Below are 12,697 nucleotides of genomic sequence, written 5' to 3'. Positions count from 1 at the left end.
TCTTCAGAGAGCCCAGCAGAAACCCAAGAGAAAGCTGAACCTGCTGATGAAGGAGCAGGTAGAGCTCTGGAGAGGCAGAGAGTGGGTGGGCAAGCTACCCCATCTGAAGATATAATTAAAGAACTTATGGTGTGACACGTGCTAGCCAAAATGGAACAGGATCACGAAATGGAGGTGTTTAAAGAAACAGTGAGAGACCATGTCGAGTGAGAGAAGGTCCTGAGACAAGCGGCTGAACACAGAGTGGATGAGTGGGAGAATGAAGTCTCTGAGCTCAGAGATCATCTGTCAACGTGTCAAACCGTGAACAAGGCCATATTGGAAGACATGGAGGTGCTCAGAAAAGCATTACGAGGACTTCTACAGGAGAAGATGGTGGTCGCAGACTTACAACGGCAGTGCCAGAGTGGTAAGGAGGCGGAGCTGCAAATGTCCATCTTGGTGAGGGGTCTTAAAGAGTGTGAAGTCCAGGGAGAGCTTGCGCTAAAAGCTGAACCAGACAATCACCCAATGATGGCAGATGACTTGAGGGAATTGTCCACTGTAAAGCAGGAGCCGTCCGTCCATGAAGAGGATGAGACTTCGCTCTTCAAGTACGTGGTAGAGGCATCTGAGGACGTGAGAGAAGCTTGTTTCAGTCAGGCTGTGCATAATGCATTTAGAAAGGCGGTAGAAGCGTGTAGTGTGAACTGGGCGTCAGAGACTCAGCAGTTGCTGATGCTGTTGATTAGGGAAGTCACAGTGAAGAGGGTGGCTATCCTGAGTGACATGCACCTACACTGTTTCTGCTCGAAATAGATGATCCTGTGGAGGAATAAGGAAGCCGCTTGACGTCTGGAGCATGTAAGGAAAGCTTAAAGTCGGCTGGGCTTTGTGGAAGACATTGTTCAAGTGCCTACTAATCTGGTGAGGAAAGTCATTGGAAGACTTGGAAAAGTGATGCTGGAAATTGTGAATAAGTCCGGTGTGGCGAGTGCGAGGATCCCGGTTGATGCCGAAGCCCAGATAACTGCTGAAGATGGAATGGTCCCATTCTTCATGGTCGGATCAAGAAACAGCCTTAAAAATCTGCAAATACTCCTGGAATATTGCGTGGCGTACCTAAGAGAGGTAGAGCAGCTAAGACTTGAGAGGGTGCAGATCAATAGACAGCTGTAGGAAATGCAAAGAAGATGGTGGCCACTTTCAACCCGAGGTCTGGAGAAATGAGGGGGTTGCCTAAAGGATAGGGGAGTTAGAAGTAGTGACTCCTCTGTTAGCTTAATGCTGAGTGGCTTAGGCGGGAGACCCTGTAGCGGACGTGGTGACAAAGAGTCAGACCAGACAGTAGGTATGGGGGCAAGGGAATCGCCATACTGTACTGACCGCTGTGGGTGGGGGTTGTTGACAAAGGGGCAACTTTATCAGAGGAGATGACGGAGTCAGATGTTACATTGTTCCAAAAAGGTTCACTGACTGGGCCCGATTTTGACAGACGGATGTACTATCAAAGGCGACTGAGTAGGGTCTCTGTTCGGGTAATGGAAGGTGCCAAGCCCCACGGATTTAAGCATTAGGGGGAGGTATGTAAGGAGGTTGGTGGCCGTATAATCAATGGAGGTATGTGTCGCAGAGATGGCTGCTCCCTGCGATGCAACCTGGAGTATTTCGTCTTTAGTGCACATGGTAGCTATGAGAGATGGGAGGGTCTGGCTACCCATATACCTCACATCTGGGTGAGGGAGCTCACTGTACGCCTTTTTCCCTGCAGGACCTGCAGGTGGTTGAGGACCTGCAGTGATATCACGATCATGTGACCAGCCCATGTGCCACATACCTCACCTGTGGGTGTGTTTACAGCCTACCTAATGGAGGTGTGTTTGGCACATGGCAGTGAGTGTTTGGGAGTCTGTCAGGGTTGGACAGATTTCCATGTGTCCAGGCTGGACACTACAGAGTGGTCTGTAACTTGGGAGATAGTAGGCCTCCTGTGTGTGTGGCTCCAGACCGAGCCTCCGGGAACATAGAGCCCGGTTAAGAACTGTTTTGTATTGTTTGCCGGATCTGAAGGCTGTTGATTTTGTGTTTGTGCTGCAGGGTTTATGGAGAAAATAAACCCACACGCCTCCTGATTTTCCTTCTGCTGCACCTAAATGAGTACAAATCCCTACACCCCAAAGATGAGCTCTTAAGGACCCAATTGTAGAAAAGGCAAAAGGTACAAAGTGTTTAAGCAAACACAGTAGCATGCATTTAAGTAGGAAAAAAATTGCAACCCCTTTAATGTCTATGCCATGCTATTTCACAAAATGACATTAAAATAGTAGAGCACATGTAGGTAATGGTGGCCTGGGCCTATGGGGTAATAGTAGAGCCATCCTGGTACTATGCCAAAGGAGTCATTTTACCCCATAGACTTCCGTCAGGTTGTCCACTTTTGGGGCCATTTTTCTTTTTTCACCTTAAATAATTTTTGTAGGTGGTTTTCATTAAAAAAATCATCATCAGTTTGCCTTTATGGGCTCTTTTTTGGTCTAGAAATTGTACCATGGACATGACCATGGACACCACCAACACCCTATTGCACTCATAGTCCCCAAGATCAGCTCTTAGGGACCCAATCGTAGAAAGAAATCTACTAGGAAGTGTCAGTCCAACATGTGCTTTATTAGTTTACTGACATTCATTACATCCATTTCCATGTCTTACCAATTAACCTCTACTTTTTGACCATCTAACATTTTGATATCTTTCCAGCTTCTGAGCTACTGGGCTCTTCATCCTCCTCAGAATTTACGTCCTCTCACAATGGGATGAAGATATCTGGCAGTGGCTACTTTTGGTGAGTTTCAGATCATTATTTCCATCCCGTTGAATGCCAATTTCCTCCCACATCCTCCATAATGTATATTCTAGCCATCACACTAACAGCATGGTATTGTGTAGACCTCTAACCTAAAGCTCCCATATTAACTTCTCTCACTGAAATAATGGATCTTCAAACCTAAAATTAGTTTGGAGTTGACTAGACTAGAGTGTGGAGTATCCGTAATTTCCATATTTTTTCCCCCTTGGTCCCAGTTTGGCCTTTCACGGTTGAATTCCAAAGTCCTCCATGTAGTCACCAATTGGTGGTGCAGTTGGCACCATAGCATTCCAAAAGGCCATGTCCAAGAAAGTGGTAAGCATGGGACAAGCCAGTGGATGAGATGGAGACGTAGAAGATGGGCAAAGGTTCAAAATTGGGATAGAACAGGTACTAGGTCACAAATCTTAACTGATGAGTAGAAAGCTTACACATAAGGGTTCCTAAAATCTAAGACCCCATTGGAAACCCTCCCCCAACTACTTCTAGGGGAGAATACGGAGCCTCACAGAGGCACAATATGGAACACAGAGCAATTACAGGTTCATAAGGACTGGTGTTGTATAGGATTCACGCTTGACAATTTGTGACAAACATGGATGGACCCTAATAGGTTAAATCATTTTTTCTAAATCCAAATTCTTCTAATCAGACCTGGTCATGGGTGACTCGGCCCTTCCTTGTTTAGATCACTCCAATTACAATTAGTGTATTTTTTTCTGTTTTTTTAATATCTCCTCTCCACAAAGAGCTCATTGTCCTGTAAATGTCAGGGATGCCTCCATCCCTGTTGGTCTGTACGGGGATGTCCTGGGCTGCAGATGTCCACGGTACTCCTATAACATTCGTATTATTGTTTATTTGCAGAGTTTATGGTGATGACAATCAGATTATTCATCTTCGTACACGACCTCTGTGTAGAGCTGCTCCCTCCTTCATAGCTTTCATTTCTTAGAATTCTCAAAGGCAAACAATAAAAAACAAAACTGTTCTCTCAGAGTATACAAAAAACTTGATGTAGATGGAGCAAAGACCTAAGTTACTGTAGTATTTTTGAATAATATGTGGGGCTGGCTGTGGGGGAATATAGCCCAGTTCGCTTCTTTCTTGGAGAATCCAGAGCAAGTTTACAGTGCCCACTGGAAAGTGGGAAGGGACCAACTTGAGGTAGAGATAGGCCTCTTTATGGACCCCCATTGCAGACCCAAAAGGCTCTTATGAAATGTAATCTTCACTTTCATCTTTAGTGCATACCACCCTTCATTATGAGTGATTGAACCCTTTTTCAAGTTGCCTAAATGGTTAACAAGTCAGACTGGTTAATAACTGGAGATAAGGGTGTGCATATTAAGTATTGTAGGAAGGCCCTAATGGGCCAGTGTATCTATATCCCAAGCATCAACAGCATGTGTGAGTTCAATATATGTAATTATCTTGGAAACTGCGGACTGTTATACATGGATGATGTCATCACAGAGGAGCAATAATGTCAAAGGGGTTTTCCAATCTAGAAAGCACATTGTTAAATTAAAGTTAATTCACTGGATCCTAGTTCATGGCTGCCAGACCAAAGCCCTGCAAACCTCTTACCTGCCGGCATCCCCGTAGCTTCTACTGATTAGTAGACCCAGACTGACGTCGTGCTTGTGTCGTGCCCTGTAACAATGACGTCGCGCTAGACCTACTAGACAGAATAGGTGCCAGGGATGTTGGCAGTTAGGACAAGGTTCACAAGGCTCTAGTCCGGCAACCACCGACTACTATCGTTGCCAGTGATCCTGCAAATCTTTTTGCTCAACGCAATTTTCTTCTTAATTAGAATCTGTCAAAAAGATCAACCCACCAAAACCACATATGGAGACATGTAGGTCTCTGAAATGTAAATCCATTGACATTTTTATATGTTCTATCTGTTACGGTATTCCCAGGTAATTATATTTTTATACATATGTAAATGTGTCATTAAGTGCTCTTTGTTATGAATGAGTCACCATAGGAGGCAAAAACAGAAATACTAGCTAAGTCCAGAAAACCAGAGAAGTTGGCAGCTTCGGGTTACAGACCCCTGAACCTATCAACAACAACTAGCAGTAGCCGTGGGGGGTTCCTACGGTGCCCTAGACCCCTCGATCACAGCCGGAGAACTACATAGCCTAAAGACAGAAAGGGAAATCTAAACTGCCCCAGAGCAGACCCCAAAGCAATAGGCAGCCCCCCACATATAATGACGGTGAAGCAAGATGAAAAAACACTCACACAGATAGAAAGATAGGCTGAGCAAACGATGGGGCCCAAGCTAACTACAAAGGACAGGATAGAAAAGCTGCTGTCTGTAATCCGCCAAAACCCTATCAAAACAAGAGCCAACAGCTGATAGGGAAAAAAGCCCTGAAGACGCTAGGCTTCAAAAAGACTATATCAGTACTCAGGTATTTTCTGAAGACAGAGCAAAAAGGAATTTAGCTCACCCCAGCGGGGAATGGCAGAAATCCAGAAAAACAAGGAAAAACAAAAACAAAACACAAATGCAAAAAACAGAGCAGAAAACTTAGCTTTTGAGGAGCAGGAATCAGACTGGTCTCCTAGAATCCCTCAGAGAGATCACCAGCAAGGCAGAAGGGCGTCGGCTGCCTTATATCCAGTCAGCAATTCCCGTCACCCAGTCATCATCATCCTGCCCAGATGCTTGGTAATCAGCCTCACTACCTTCCTTCACCAGAAGAGGGAGTTCATCAGACCTCAATGGTGAAGGGGAAAATGAACTCACAACAGTATCTCCCCCTTGAGGAGGGGTCACCGAACCCTCATCCACGCCACCAGGGCGATCAGTGTGAGCCCGATGAAAGGCACGCACTAATCTTTTGGCATGAATATCAGAAGCAGAGACCCAGGAATTATCCTCCTGACCATAACCCTTCCACTTAACCAAATACTGGAGTCTCCGTCTAGCCAGACGGGAATCCAGTATCTTCTCTACCTCAAATTCCATGTTACCTTCAATCAATACAGGGTCCGGAGGTGCCACCCTAGGAACTACTGGTTCAACAAACCTCTTCAACAAGGACTTATGAAACACATTATGAATTTTAAATGTGACAGGAAGAGCCAAACGAAAAGAGACCGGATTAATAATCTCCAAAATCTTGTAAGGTCCAATAAATCTAGGCTTAAACTTAGGAGAAGCCACCTTCATAGCGATATTTTTTGATGATAACCAAACCATATCACCAACCTTAAACTGGGGACCAATGGTCCTATGTCGGTTGGAAAACCGCTGGGCCTTTTCCTGGGAGAGAGATAACTTATCCACCACTTGGTCCCAGATCTGGTGCATTCTCTCCACCACAGTGTCAACACCTGGGCAGGCAGAAGGCTCCACCTGCCCTGAAGAAAATCGAGGATGAAACCGAAAGTTACAAAAAAAAGGTGACATCAAAGTGGCAGAACTAGCTCTATTATTTAAAGCAAATTAGGCCAAGGGCAAAAATGAAACCCAATCATCCTGATCAGCGGAAATAAAACATCTCAAATACGACTCCAAGGTCTGGTTTGTTCTCTCCGTCTGCCCATTGGTCTGAGGGTGAAAAGCAGAGGAGAAGGACAACTGAATTCCCAGCTTGGAACAGAAAGTCCTCCAAAATCTAGACACAAACTGAACTCCTCTGTCAGATACAATGTTCTCAGGAATCCCGTGTAAGCGAACCACCTGTTGCAAAAACAGGGGCATCAACTCAGAGGAAGATGGCAACTTAGGGAGTTTTACAAGATGAACCATCTTAGAGAACCTATCACAAATCACCCAAATAACAGTCATTCTCTGAGAGACAGGCATATCAGACATGAAATCCATTGAAATATGGGTCCATGGCCTCCTGGGGACCGGCAAAGGCATCAACAACCCACTAGAGCGAGAACAAGGTTTAGACCGGGAGCAAGTCCCACAGGACTGCACAAAATTCCTGACATCACGAGACAAGGCGGGCCACCAAAAAGACCGACTCACCAGATCTCTAGTACCAAAAATACCTGGATGACCAGCCAATGCAGAGCAATGAACTTCAGACATCACTCTCTTCTTCCACTGGTCAGGAACATACAACTTCCCACTGGGACAACGCTCAGGTTTGTCCTCCTGGAACACTTCCAGAGCATGTCTCAAATCGGGCGAGATGGCAGAAATAACTACCCCTTCGCCTAAGATGGTAGCAGGCTTGGTCACCACAGGAGAATCAGCAAAGAAGCTCCTAGAGAGAGCGTCAGCCTTGACATTCTTAGTGCCAGGAAGAAAAGAGACCACAAAATCAAAACGTGTAAAAAACAAGGCCCACCTAGCCTGTCTAGGGTTCAAGCGTTTGGCCGACTCCAGGTAAATCAAATTCTTGTGGTCAGTGAGGACCACGACTTGATGTTTAGCTCCCTCCAACCAATGTCTCCACTCCTCAAATGCCCATTTCATGGCTAAGAGTTCCCGATTCCCCACATCATAGTTACGTTCAGATGGAGAGAACTTTCGGGAAAAGAAAGCACAGGGATTCATTTTAGATGTTACAGGATCCTTTTGGGACAAAACAGCTCCTGCACCAATCTCAGAAGCGTCCACCTCTACCTGAAACGGGAGTGAGACATCAGGTTGCCGCAAAACCGGGACAGAAGTGAATCTTTGCTTCAGCTCCTGAAAGGAAGAAACAGCCTCCGGAGACCAATTCAACACATCAGCACCCTTCTTAGTCAGATCAGTCAATGGCTTGGCAATACTAGAAAATTTTGCTATAAATTTCCGATAAAAATTAGCAAAACCCAAAAACTTCTGGAGGGCCTTCAAAGAAGTGGGCTGAACCCAATCATAAATGGCCTGTACCTTGGCCGGGTCCATTTCAATAGTTGACTGAGACAAAATAAATCCCAAAAAAGAAATCCTCTGTACCCCAAAAAGGCATTTCGATCCTTTGACATACAGGGAATTCTCCCTCAAGATCCGGAACACAGTCCGAACATGTTCCACATGAGAATCCCAATCCTTGGAGAAGATCAAAATATCATCCAGATAGATAATCAAAAATTTATCCACAAAGTCTCGGAATATATCGTTCATGAAGCACTGGAAGACAGAAGGGGCATTAGTGAGCCCAAAAGGCATCACCAGGTACTCAAAATGTCCCTCCGGAGTATTAAACGCCGTCTTCCATTCATCCCCATGCTTAATGCGGATAAGATTATACGCCCCCCTGAGGTCAAGCTTGGTAAACCAGCAAGCACCTTTAACTCTGGAGAATAAATCCGAAATCAGGGGTAACGGATACTGATATTTAATAGTAATTTTGTTGAGGGCACGATAATCAATACAAGGCCTTAATGACCATCCTTTTTGGCCACGAAAAAAAACCCAGCACCTAAGGGTGAAGAGGATGGCCTAATATGACCCTTCTCCAACGCCTCCTTAATATAGGATCGCATAGCCTCGTGCTCGGGTACAGATAAATTGAAGAGCCGACCCTTGGGAAATTTACACCCCGGGCTCAGTTCAATTGCACAGTCATAACTCCTATGAGGAGGCAAAGACGCAGACTCATTCTCACTAAATACATCATAAAAATCCGCCAAATAGTGAGGAACATCATGCGACTGAGGTGAGGTGGAAAAAACCGGAGCCTCACTAAGGGCACACCGACAACCCCAACTCACCACAGACACAGATTTCCAATCCAAAACTGGATTATGAATTTGCAACCAGGGAAACCCCAGAACAATGGTATCATGCAAATTATGCAACACCAAAAATCTGCAATTTTCTTTATGGTCTGGGGCGACCCGCATTACCACCTGGGTCCAAAACTGAGGTTTATTTTTCGCCAAAGGAGTAGCATCAATCCCCCTCAAAGGGATAGGCGTCCGCAGAGGTGTCATCGGAAATCCACAACGTTTAGCAAAATCCAAGTCCATTAGGTTCAGGGCTGCTCCCGAATCCACAAAAGCCTTGGCGGAAAATGTGGACAGGGAGCAGATCAGAGTAATTGCCAGAAGAAACTTAGGTTGAACACCACCCACAGAAAACGTGTGTGCAAAACGTTTCTCTCGTTTAGGACAGACAGAAATAATATGCGAGGCATCTCCACAAAAAAAAACACAGCTTATTACGCCTTCTGAACTCCTGACGTTGCTCCCTGGACAAAACTCTATCACATTGCATAGTATCAGACACTTGTTCACCAGGTGGCAACACCTCTCGTGCAGTCCTGCGTTCACGTAAACGCCGATCAACCTGAATGGCTAATGACATAGAATCGTCAAGACCAGAGGGAACAGGAAATCCCACCATAGTATCTTTTACGGCTTCTGACAAACCCTTCCGAAAGAGAGCTGCCAAGGCATTATCATTCCAGGTAGTAAGGACCGCCCACTTTCGGAATTTTTGACAGTACAATTCTGCAGAATCTCGACCCTGGCTCAATGCCAACAGGGCCTTTTCAGCCTGATCAATAGCATTAGGTTCGTCATACAACAACCCCAAGGCTTGAAAAAATGCATTCACATTAGTCAGAATAGGATCATCTGGTTTCAAAGAAAACGCCCAATCCTGGGGATCGCCGCGCAGCAAAGAGATGACACTTTTAACCTGCTGCGCGAAGCTTCCTGACGAGTTAGGCTTCAAGGCAAAAAATAATTTACAATTATTTTTGAAATTCAAAAATTTAGACCGATCCCCAAAAAACACATCAGGAGTAGGGATCTTTGGTTCAGCAGCATGTGAATGAGCAAGGTAGGCGGAAATTCCCCGCACTTCCGCAGCGAGCTGCTCCACACGATCAGACAATTGCTTTATCTCCATTGAGAGAGAAAAAAATTCCCCCTACGGCCTCAGAGATATAGAGGAAAAAATATACACACTTTTTTTTTTTTTTTTTACACAATTCTTTCCTGCTATTGAGTACCCTAGGATCTTCGGTAAGGCTGGTGATTCTGTTATGAATGAGTCACCGTAGGAGGCAAAAACAGAAATACTAGCTAAGTCCAGAAAACCAGAAAAGTTGGCAGCTATCGGATTACAGACCCCTGAACCTATCAACAACAACTAGCAGTAGCCGTGGGGGGTTCCTACGGTGCCCTAGACCCCTCGATCACAGCCGGAGAACTACATAGCCTAAAGACAGAAAGGGAAATCTAAACTGCCCCAGAGCAGACCCCAAAGCAATAGGCAGCCCCCAACATATAATGACGGTGAAGCAAGATGAAAAAACACTCACACAGATAGAAAGATAGGCTGAGCAAATGATGGGGCCCAAGCTAACTACAAAGGACAGGATAGAAAAGCTGCTGTCTGTAATCCGCCAAAACCCTATCAAAACAAGAGCCAACAGCTGATAGGGAAAAAAGCCCTGAAGACGCTAGGCTTCAAAAAGACTATATCAGTACTCAGGTATTTTCTGAAGACAGAGCAAAAAGGAATTCAGCTCACCCCAGCGGGGAATGGCAGAAATCCAGAAAAACAAGGAAAAACAAAAACAAAACACAAATGCAAAAAACAGAGCAGAAAACTTAGCTTTTGAGGAGCAGGAATCAGACTGGTCTCCTAGAATCCCTCAGAGAGATCACCAGCAAGGCAGAAGGGCGTCGGCTGCCTTATATCCAGTCAGCAATTCCCGTCACCCAGTCATCATCATCCTGCCCAGATGCTTGGTAATCAGCCTCACTACCTTCCTTCACCAGAAGAGGGAGTTCATCAGACCTCAATGGTGAAGGGGAAAATGAACTCACAACAGCTCTTGGTGTGACAAAGCACTTCCCAAGCAACTGCCATCCTATGTTTCCCCGGCCAGCACCAGCATCTTTAGCTTGATTGATAGCTCACTGTCAATGTGATGTCAGGAGCCAGGCAAGGAAATCAGACAGTAAGCTATCAATCAAGATAGTAAGGCAGGAGGAGGGAGTCAAGAGAATGCTATATCCAGATCACTTAATTGATAATTTCCATGTGATTTAAAATGCTACTTACTCGGCAATGCAGCAACAGATAGATGATATAAAGGTGTCGATGGATTTACATTTTAAAGACCTGCCTATATATGCAGTATGGAGGGGTTGATGTTACTGATTGATTCACTTTAAGTCCTTCATACACATTAGATCACTGTTGGTTGTTTGTCCGGCAGCTGTCTCCCCCTATTCACCTATACGAGAGTCACTGTCAAAACTCCTCTGGTGATAACTTATATTCCAGAGAACAAATAGATTGGCTATTGGAAATCCAACGTGCTATATCCTTCTCTCCCCCGACATAATCTGTCAGAGAATAGTCAGGAGCCCCCCACCCCCATGCACATTAGATTGTCAATATTGGCAGGTTTGACCAAATTTAGCTTAATATGCATGGAGGCCTTTAATCATGGGGCAATAATTTTCCAATGAGGAGGAAAAGGGTGTGAGGAGCAGAGAGGAGATCATTAGAGGACCTTACTACAGAAGCTGGATGAGAGGAAGAGGGAGATTAGGAGAATGTTTACAGAAAACACATGAGAAGAACTCTGAAAAGATCTGCCTTCTAGGCTCCTCTAATGACCAGATGTTGGGGAGAAGAGGAACACAAATTATTTCTCTTACTGAACCATGGCTGAGTGATTTCAGTCTCCCTACTTTCCCAGGAAATATTAACTTTACTTCCCTTTACAGTACAAACACAATCAGTGGCTGTGAGGCCAGGAGGTATCTGCAAGGCTTCCAAGATGACCAGCATCTACCAAAGTCCTTATTGAAGTCAATGTTTGACTTAGTTTCATTAGCCTGGTTACAAACATAATTGGCTTTTGAATTCTCCATGGACACAGTAGTCCTGGGGGTGGGCCACCATCCATGTAACAGGCTTTTTCATGTCTCGTCGCCCTCTAGAATGTCCTTCTTTGATATCTACATGCAACCATTAATTATCCTACTTGTTTACTCCCTCTGCAGAAGGAAACTGACTTCTAAGAGCAAAATCTATTGTTTGGATGGAAATCCATATTGATCCAAAGGATCCGATTGATGGGATGAGAACAATAAGGGGATAAAGCTAAATGGAGTCATAGGGACTTAGTTAACATTGAGGAAGTGGATATGAGAAGTAGAGCGTGCCAAAATTTTCCTTCCCCCTTCTCTGGTATCCAATGTTCCTGATGCCTTCCTTTGAACATTCAGCATACTGGGCTCATTGGGGCACATTTACTAAAGAATCTCATACACATTAATAGGGTTATCCACGACTTGTCCCTAGGATAAGTAATAAGATTGGTGGGAGTTCGACACCTGGCACCCCAGCTGATCAGCTGTTTTCACCTCTGGCGGGAACTAGTACAAAATGTAGAGAGCCGGAAAAGCACAGACCTGAACACTGTGCCGCTCAGGTATTGAAGATAGCTTCTATTGAAGTGTGTGGGAGCTTCCAGCAGCAAAAGGAGCTGTAATCAGCTGATTGGTAGGTGTGCTGGGTACCGGACCCAGGAACCCACCAATATGATATTAATGACCTCTCCTAAGGGTATCTAAATCCTGGTCATCATTCAATAAATCATCCTCTCGTTCTCTTGGGGATAAGCTGTTGCAAAAGATATTTCGCAGCACCTTGGTCCTGTCTCCCCACTGAAAATACGTATCCCATTCGTTGTAGCTTTTGTGCTGGGGGGAACAGGATTTTGAAGAAAAATCTGTTGAGTGTTTGGTCATTTGCCCAACAGCTATCTAAAGCCAGCCATACACGAGACAGTTGACGGATGACCATTCTACTCCACAAACATCTATTTCTACCTAGACAGCACAGAACCGCTAGGCTTGTGAATTGTTCAATGAGCAAAGAAGAGAAAGCTGCTGCCAGATTCCTCTCAT

The 12,697-nt window shown here is 45.0% G+C and overlaps 1 protein-coding gene across 1 annotated transcript in view; it reads left to right on the top strand.

Annotated features, from left to right (window-relative positions):
• The window catches only part of PLEKHG2 (pleckstrin homology and RhoGEF domain containing G2), a 113,820-nt gene that overhangs the window by 15,791 nt on the left and 85,332 nt on the right, over window positions 1-12,697 (top strand). The window contains exon 2 of the mRNA XM_073549017.1: window positions 2,737-2,821. The gene's annotated coding sequence lies outside the window, so the exon portion shown is untranslated. The remainder of the gene's footprint in view (window positions 1-2,736; window positions 2,822-12,697) is intronic.

Source organism: Dendrobates tinctorius, unplaced genomic scaffold, assembly GCF_039654945.1.
Source record: "Dendrobates tinctorius isolate UK_male_01 unplaced genomic scaffold, ASM3965494v1 ptg000158l, whole genome shotgun sequence".
Lineage (NCBI taxonomy): Eukaryota > Metazoa > Chordata > Amphibia > Anura > Dendrobatidae > Dendrobates > Dendrobates tinctorius.
This window is presented reverse-complemented; position numbering and strand designations above follow the sequence as displayed.